Source organism: Peromyscus eremicus, chromosome 2 (genome assembly GCF_949786415.1).
Source record: "Peromyscus eremicus chromosome 2, PerEre_H2_v1, whole genome shotgun sequence".
NCBI lineage: Eukaryota > Metazoa > Chordata > Mammalia > Rodentia > Cricetidae > Peromyscus > Peromyscus eremicus.
Genome location: NC_081417.1, coordinates 106,556,420 through 106,565,900, shown reverse-complemented (window position 1 = coordinate 106,565,900; position 9,481 = coordinate 106,556,420).

Below are 9,481 nucleotides of genomic sequence, written 5' to 3'. Positions count from 1 at the left end.
TGGTGCTGAAGCCTTTGCTAGAGTAATAATAGAAAAGAACAGTCCTCTGAGATATTATTTTCCCATATCTTATCCAACACTGAATATTGGTAAAATTTAATTCTTGGGCCAAAATGATATGTGAAATGTAATATTACATTGCTCCTTTAGTTTTTTTCCACTTACTATATGTTATTCAATATTTTATATTAGTTTTAACAAAAAATGAAAATAACAAATTCATTCTTCAAAATAGCAAATCATCCAATCAATAAATGGGCTAATATACTAAATAGACACTTCTCAAAAGAAGACATATCAATGACCAATAAATACTTGAAAATAAGTTGACATCCTTAGACACTAGGGGAGTGCAAATTAAAATTTCTTCAAGATTCCATCTCACCCTAATCAGAGTGGCTATAATTATGAAAACAGTGAAGTTGTAAGGGATAATGTATCTGAAAAGAGTTGGGGTAGGGTAAATATGTTGAAATGCATTATGTGAACATACAAGAAAAAGGGTAAGGTAATAGAATGCATGTGACATGAGAGCAGAAGGGGAAACTGTGCATGGTGAGAAAGGGAACCAGTCAGAAGCTGGCAGAAAGAACAGGGAAAGTCAATATGGGGAGGAGAATGAATTAGACCAAATCATAATGGTACATATGTATGAAAATGCCATAATAATAACTCATGACTTTGTATGCTAACTTTTAAAACTAATATAAAATATTGAGTCACACACAGTAACTAGGAAAAATCTGAAGGTTTAATCTAATATTACATTTTATTCATCAGTTATATCTAAAATTAAATTTTACCAATATGCAGTATTGGTTAAGATATGGGAAAATAATTTCTCAGAGTATTCTGGCTGGGTGCCATCTAGAGAAGGAAACTAATGTTCAAAACTGAGTTACTCTGTGGGCCTGAGAACAGGAAACAATCATGAGTCTGGAAGACTGAAGTTAACTTTCCACAACTGCAGGGTAAGAGATAACAGAACAGGAAGGCTAGATGCTGACAGGTCTAAAACTCCAGTTTACAGAAGGCTCAGCTCAAGCAATGAAGTATCCAAGAGGAGGTGATGCTTCCCTCAGTGCCAGAAGTTGAACCCATCTTTTGAGAATAACTTGGAGGATGATAGCCCTAAGACTGAGTTCGCAGGTATATCAAACTCTGTTTCTATGAAGTGCAATGCTGTAGAAATAGAACTCTGACCTCTGACCCTCCAATGAACTACTTGATATCCACAACTGTATCTCTCCAGAAGGTTGATGAAAGCTTAGTTAGTTTTAGAAGTATAAAGGTATGGATCTGCCTTATATATCTCAGTGCTGTGTCCCACCCCCTGAATAATTCCTAATGCACTTGAAAAATAACCAGCTAGAATGACAGGGTAGACAAAGTAGGGTGTCTCTGGAGGGCAGGAGAGCCTGTGCAATCCACAGAATGCAAGGGTAAATGTGGCCAGCAAGGGCTTCTGGTATGCAAAGAAATTAGATTAAAAGAAAAGTGCAATTTTTAGAACCTTTGGGAAACCTAAGGGGTAGTTCTAAGAGGAAAAGTTATAGTTACTGGGGTTTACATTAAAATAAATCAGCGATATCAAGAAAGTAACTTAATAATGCTCCTCAAAGTCCTTCAAAAGCAAGGATAAGCAGTAGACAAAAGGAAATAAAGATCAAGTCGAAATCAATGAAACAGAGACTAAAAGAACAGTACAAAGAATCAACAAAACGAAGAGCTGCTCTTTGAATAATTAAACAAGACTTGCAAACCTTTAGTGAAACTGACAAAAGGAAAGAGAGAAAAAAACAAGTTCACAAGGGACGGATAAAATGGGAGGTTACACTAAGCACCAATGAAACACAGAGGACCAGAAAGTAGTGTTTGAAAAACGTATATTCAAAACGATTGGAAAAATCTAGAAAAAAAAAAAAAAAAAGGGACGAATTCTTGAATGCATATTATCAATCAAATTACATCAAGAGTCTATAAATAAGTTAAAGGGGATCCACAACAAACAATGAGGATGAAACAAAAATAGTTTCCCAACAAAGAAAAACCCAGGACCACATGGACTCACTGTCAAAATCTATCAAATCTTCAAAGAAGCAACAAATACTCACAAAATTGTTAAATGGAAAACTGGAAAAAACACAATCAGACTCACTGTGTGAGGCTAGCATTAAACTGATACCAAAATCTGATAAAGAAAACTATAGAACATTTTCCCTCATAAATGTAGATACAAATGTTATCAATAAAATATTTGCAAACCAAATTCAAGAACACCTTGAGAAGACCACACAGTGCAACTAAATTGGTTTTATTCCATTGATACTGAGATGGCTCAACATATGCAAACCAATGAGTGCAGTACAGCAACAGAGAAGTAGAATCAAAAACAAAAATTACATGGTCATCTCAAGTTATACAGAAAAGACCTTTAACAAAGTTTAACGGCCCTCAATGATAAAATCCCTGAAGTGACTAGGCATAAAAGGAACATACTTCCATATAGTAAAAGTAATATATAACAAGTCTATAGACAACATCATACTATTGGTCAAAAAGTGAGGACATTTTCTCTATAATTATGAGACAAATATTTCCTTTCCTTATTCTTAGTCAATATAGTATTTGAAGTCTTAGCTAAAGAAATAAAGCAAAATAAACAAATAATAGATATACAAGTAGGAAAGGAAGAAGCAAATCACCACTGTTTTCAAGTGATAAAATTGATTCTGTAATAAAATATCCTAAAGACTTCACAAGAAAACTCAGATTTCAGCAAAGTGGCAGGACAAAAAACCAATGTGTAGTGGGTAGCTGTTCCAGCTTTGACCTGGAAGTACTACCCCTAGTGAGGCTTTTGCTAACTGCCACGCCTACTTATGGGGTGGGGCTGAGACTGGAGCCCTTAAGACCCAAGATCTGGATGTGCCAACTCTCTTGGTTTCTAGTGATACTGGATGCTGCATGGTAGACCAAGCAGAGTTCTCCAGAGAACACCACTGCACCTCACCTCTCCTGGATCCTGTAACCAACCCCTTTACTGGCTGTAAGTTATCCCAAAATAAACCTCCTTTTTAACTACACAGTGTTGCCTTAATAAATTCCCCGAATACCAATGTACAAAATCATTAGTTTTCCTATAGCACAGTAACAAAATTGTTGAAAATATAGTCCATCCACAATAGCTTCAAATAACAATAAAATGCCTGGGAGTAAATCCAATCAATGAAATGTAAGATTAAAAGACTTCTGTAACAAATCTTAAAGTATTGATGAAATTGAAGAAAATATTGGAAGATAGAAAGATCACTCATGCTTATGGGTAGGTAGAATTAGTATTGCAAAATTTATGTATATGACTATGTATATGTTCATATGTGTTTATATATGTTGACATGTGTATAATGGATGAGTGTAGAGGCCAGAGGTCAATGCCAGATGTATTGCTCAATTATTCTACATGTTATGTTTTGAGTCAGAAGCTCTCAATGAACCCGGAGCTCACCAATTCAGCTAGACTGACTGGGCAACAAGCTCCAGGGATCCTTCAGCCCCTGCTGCCTAAGGTTTTGGATTACAAGTGCATGTTCCTGTGCCCACCTTCTATGTGTATACCAGGAATCAAACTCTAGTCTTCACAACTGCAAGGCAAGTACTTTCTTGATGGAGACATCTCTTGCCTGTATTACTAGGAGCGGTGTGCGGATTCCACGTGATCCCAATGAGAACATCCACAATAGTCCTCACAATAGTAAAGGCAATCCTAAAATTTTGTGGAATCACAAAAGACATGAAGTATCTAAAACAAACAGATGGAGATGAAAATCAATGGTAGGGAATGAGGATCCTTGTATACTGTTGGTGGGGTCACAAACCAGTTCAACAACTATGAAAAACACTATTTTTCAAAAGCCTGAAATTTGAATTTCCATATATGATCCAGCTATACCACTCCTGATCATGCACCCAAAAGGACACTAAGGCAGCACACCACAGAGACACTTGCACATTCATGTTTATTGCTGCCCTGTTCACAATGGCCAAGATATGGAATCAGCCTAGGTGTTCATCAATAGGCAAATGGATTCTTCAGAGGAGATACACATAAACAATGCCACTTCACTCAGCTGTAATAAAGAATAAAGTAGTGCATTTGCAGGAGAATGGGTAGAACTGGGTCTCAGCCAGCTAGTTGAAACAGCAAAACTCAGAAACTAAATATGATATTCTTCCCTCATATGTGCATTTTGTACACATGTACAGGTGACACTTGTCTGCATATATACACATAAATATGTACACGTACACACACCACCAACTTTACATTAATTCTGCAAATCCATGAACATGAGATATCTTCCCCATTTTCTAATATAATCAATTTCTTCAGTGTTTTGAATTTTTTGTTGTAAAAGTCTTCATCCCCTCACTTAGGTTAATTCTCAGATATTTTGCTGTTTCTTGCTGTGTGAATGGGACTTTTCTGATTCTTTTTCAGCATGTACACACACACACACACACACACACACACACACACACACACACACAGTAAAATTCCAAAATCTCCTAATTGGAGGATCCTGTAAAATCAAAAATAAATCAAGTCCTTTATTTTAAGAAGGAAGAACCAGGACACTGAATAATCAAAGTAAAACTAAACGTAAACAGTGTTAAAAGTTCAGTACTTAACAGCCGAGATTCACAGACAATCCTCTGGCCCTGAAGGGCCTTGGCAGTGGTAGTTCCCCAGCTCCACCACCTGAAGCATGTGCAGCTTGTCTCCTGGGCTCAGGCCAGCTCCACTCCACACCTGCTGCTGTCCTTGATGGTCATCTCAGGATACTTCACCAGTAGCCTCTCCTGCACTCTCTTCAGGAACTCTGACCATGCTACTTGGTCCAAGCCTCAGCCTCTCTCCACGACCCATTCAATTTTGGAGATTTTCCTGATCCTGAGGCTACACCCTTACCAGTGGCCTTTATTGGCCTCTCATGGTGCCAAACCTTCTCTGCTCTCTCTGACTCCTTCACATCCTCAAATTCAGTACCATCTGGGAGACTCTTACATATTACCAAGTTTGGCTGCAATCGCAAAGGTCCCTGTCTAAAGGACAGCTTCTGTGTGTTGATCCTGTAGAAACATTTCTCAGATTTGTCCTCAGCGATGTTGGTCTCCTCTTAATTACAGCTGATTCCTCAACTCCAGCTGACCATCATCCATTGTCCCAGGAAAGCTAAGATTTCACTTTAGTGGTTCTTAATCCAAAAATATCACTTGAAAACCCCTGATAGATTCATTGCTTCTGAAATTTTAGAAACCAGGCCGCCATCATCTGCACTGCTCTTGGCATTTTATCATTAAAGCTCCAACAGATCATCTCACTGAACTCTAAGCACTTAATGGATTCTCTGTCCCAAAGTTCCAAATGCTACCACAATCCTTCCAAAAACACATGATGAGGTCTGTCACAGCATGAGAGGGACCTTTCAGGTGTCCAGACAAGGAAGCAAACTGTGAGGAGGTAAGAATGAAAACTCAGTTTAGATTGGTTTCTTCAACCTGGATCAGACTTGGGGAGTCTGGTGTCAGGTGGTTCATTGCCAACATATTTAAAACACAGTACAATTTGAAAAAAAAAAAAAAAAAAAGAAAAGTCTTCTGTAATACGATTCCCAGTGCACAAGGAAGCATAATTACATCAAAACTTGACTAAGGGTACATTATCATTTCTCCCAAAAAGATGGGTTCTGGAGATAAGCTACTTGCATTAGCTTAAGAGCCTAGGGTAGGATCTGGCCTGGTCTTGGTCATATAAATAATGTAGAGGTCATGTGGGCTATTAGCCACCTCTGGTCCTACTACTAGGATCCTGGGGGAGTCTTTGGCTGTAAGGGTCACTTAGATTACTAGTCACCTCCAGTCCTGGTTGTAGGAGCTTGATAAGGCCTGGCCCAACAGATAAGGCAGATCACCAAGCTGTTTATTACCTCCAATTCCCAGCTTTCTGAATGGAAAAACAGGTTTTTCATCTTTCCCACTTGGAAAGACAATCCTGTGTGCTAAAAACTCCTGGTTTCCCTGAATGTCTGTGGGTGCAAGGACCTGTGTGCTACCAACAACAGCAATCTCCCAGACCTGGTACCAATTTCTGTCATAGTGGGGATTTCTGTCGCTGTGATAAAATACCATGACCAAAAGCAACTTGGAGAGGAAAGAGTTTATTTCATCTACAGCTTGTAGCATCAGCAAGGGAAGTCAAAGCAGGAACTTTAAGACAGGAACTAATACAGGGGTCGTGGAAGAGTGATGATTACTGGCTTGTCCACAAGCCAATCTGGTGGGGACATTTTCTCAATTGAGGTTTCCTCTCCCCAAATGACTCTAAATTGTGTCGAGTTGACATAAAACTAACCTGCACAAATTAAGTGTTTATTCTATCATTTGTAATAATAAGTTTGTAATAATAAGTCATGAGAGATGTCCTCTCGTATAATTGTCTAGTTGTATTTATTCGAGATTAAAGGAATAAAGTGAGATGAGCAGCAGGAAAGTTAAGTAAGATCTGTATCCCTATTCTTCCAAGAAAAGGGAAATCCAGTACATGTTTCTGGGGATTCTGAGCAGAGCCTGTCAACAACATTCTTTCCCTCTTCAGAGCTTGTGAGAAACTGAAAACTAAGAAAAGAGAAATAGAGGAAATGACATCATCTTCCATTGTAACTGTTACTGACAAGATGTCAGACAGAGTTTTTACTCTAACAGAATATTTCAAGCAGGAAGAAAATAGAAAATAAGTCAAAAATGAATAAAGATACTGGTGAGTGTGGGAAAATAGTATAAGGGGAGGATTATGACTGGGGTGGAATGAACTGATTTGGGGTGGGTGGCTTGGAATGATCTCATGGAATTCTCTCTTTCCAGAACTGACTTCAGGGTCTGAGCCATAACGCAATGGCACAGTAGAAAGTGATTTTAAGACATCCCCAATGAACGAGAAAGACTGGAGAACTGAAGTCTTAAGAGGTAGTCTGGAAAGGACCCCATAGGATGGGTAAGCTGAGATGGGGATGTATGTTTTCTTCTAAGCGCAATGTTATGGTTTGAATCCCTTGCCCAGGCTTGATATGGTCAAATTTATCACTTCAAAGTGACCACTTGTCTGCTGGGTGCAAAGCATAAGGAGATAAAAGACAAGAAGGATGAAGAGCAGGAAGGCACACTTTGCAGGCTCTACACTGTGGAGGCAGGAGCTGAAGGTGCCTTGCTCTGGCGTGCCTGGAAATATACAAGAGTACCCATCTGAGAAGAGCAAAGGCTATTTATTCATAGTTTGGTATAGTGACTGAGTCACCTACTGCCATTCGTGTCTTGGCGGAGGTGTGGGAAAGCTTTACAAGAGGAAAAAAAAGAACCTTTTAGGAACGTCATTGACTGGGGGCTTTGGGCATAGGAAACTGCAGGTGTGCAAACTAGGTTGGGCTATGAGTGTACATTGACTTTCTCTAGATTGTCATATATGGAAAAACAAAAATCACACAAAATGATGAATCAAGTTCTGATTATCCAAGGCCAATTACTACAGAAGCTGTGGTTCAGCCTCCTAGGTTGTTAGACAATCACCTGATTTCTTTCAGTCTAACATAGCAGAGAGTCTACCTGGACTATCTGTTCATAGACAAGATGATGGGTTTCTTCAGCATGATGCTTCAGACCATGATCAGCATTCTGTACTTATATGTGGTCTAGCCATGTCTGTTTTCACATCAGTCCTCTCAGACAGGGTGGTTTAAGAAGGAAAAGACTGGATTCACACCATTTGGCTACAGTCTCTACCTTACTTATTAACAAATTGAATAGAGAAGCGTTAGTGGGAAAAGGGGTCTAGAATGGCTCTTTGTCTAGATTCCTAACACCTAAGTATGATAGTAAATGAGTTCTGAAACAAAAGAAAATAAATGTGTCAGAGGCACATAAAGTCAAGCAAGTTAAGCACTTGCATCCAGAATAGGGGTCAATAATCAGTTTTCTGAGAATTGGAAGCTAGTAAGCTTTTAGCTTTGCAGGCCACATGGTGTGTTAAAACTCTTCAGATCTGTTGCTATATAACATGAGGCTTTTTTGGACAAAGTACATATGACTGTGTTCCAGGAAAACTTTATTCATGGACTATAAAATTTTAACTCCATACAATGTTCATTTGCTTGTTTTAAGCACACTTAAAATGTAAAAGCCAAACTTATTCACCTCACCAAAAGAGCAGATGGGATTTGTTCTAAGGGCTGTGGTATTACTACCTGTGAAGTAGAGTCAAGGCTTGCAGTCCCACGGGTAAACGTTGTACTGTGCACACTACTCCGTAAGTCTCCAAATCTGGAGTATCCAAGAATTCTCTTCCCCATGAACTAACCAGATTACTTAGGCTCAGGGAAAGGAGCTGCAGAAATGCTTTCTTGCCTAACAAGTGGTAGCATTTTTACTGAACTAACAGTATTTGGCTTTCATACAAATAACACCTCTACTTACCAAGCCAAGTGATCAAGTGACTTTTTCCACAAGATTAAAAACTGTGTGTATATGTGTGTGTGTGTGTGTGTGTGTGTGTGTGTGTGTGTAGTTGTGTAGAACCTGAGCAAAATTACACACTTGCAAAGACTGCAATGTTTTCATATCTATTCCTCCATGGTAGAACCATGGTAGAAGTGCTCTCTCACTTCATTCAGGTCTTTCTTTATATTTGGTCACATTTAAATGTTGTTCCTAATCATTCTGTATAAGAAGGCATCCTAGCACTACCTATCTACTGCTTAAGATAGCACCCCAAAACTACCTATCAACTGTCTAAAACAGTATCCACAGAATGACCTATCAACTGTGCAGGCTTTTTCTCACAAGTATAGATTATTATTATTATTATTATTATTATTATTATTATTATTATTATATTTTCTATATTAATATAGTAATAACAATTGCTTTTTATTATTATGTTGTTGCTGTTGCTATTGTCTGCTTCCTCACAGTAAAAGAAAATGAAAAAGTGATTATTTAGTCCACTGTTATACACCCAATTCTACTGTCTGATAGAATTAGATAATAAACAGTTAGGTAGATGACTATCTATCTATAAGGTTTAATCTCAATTATTTTTTTTGCATTTCCTATTAGTAATAGTCTCTAGTAAAATATCCATCTCCCTGCACACTCTTTTTCTAAAGAGATGGCTAGACACCAAAGTGGCTATGGAGATCAGTACAACCCCACTAGCTCTTCTTCTTTCCTGAGAATGATGCGATTCCATTTCAAATTTTAAAACATTGTAAAAGAATGCATATTTAATGTGTCCTTTAAAGGACTAATTTGTTAGCTTTACTTGAAAAGAAAAACCTCCGATATTCCATAGTTCTATGTCAGATTAACTGGAAACAAAACACAGTAGTCAGCAGATAAATCAGAACCTTACATACTAGAACTGTTTATA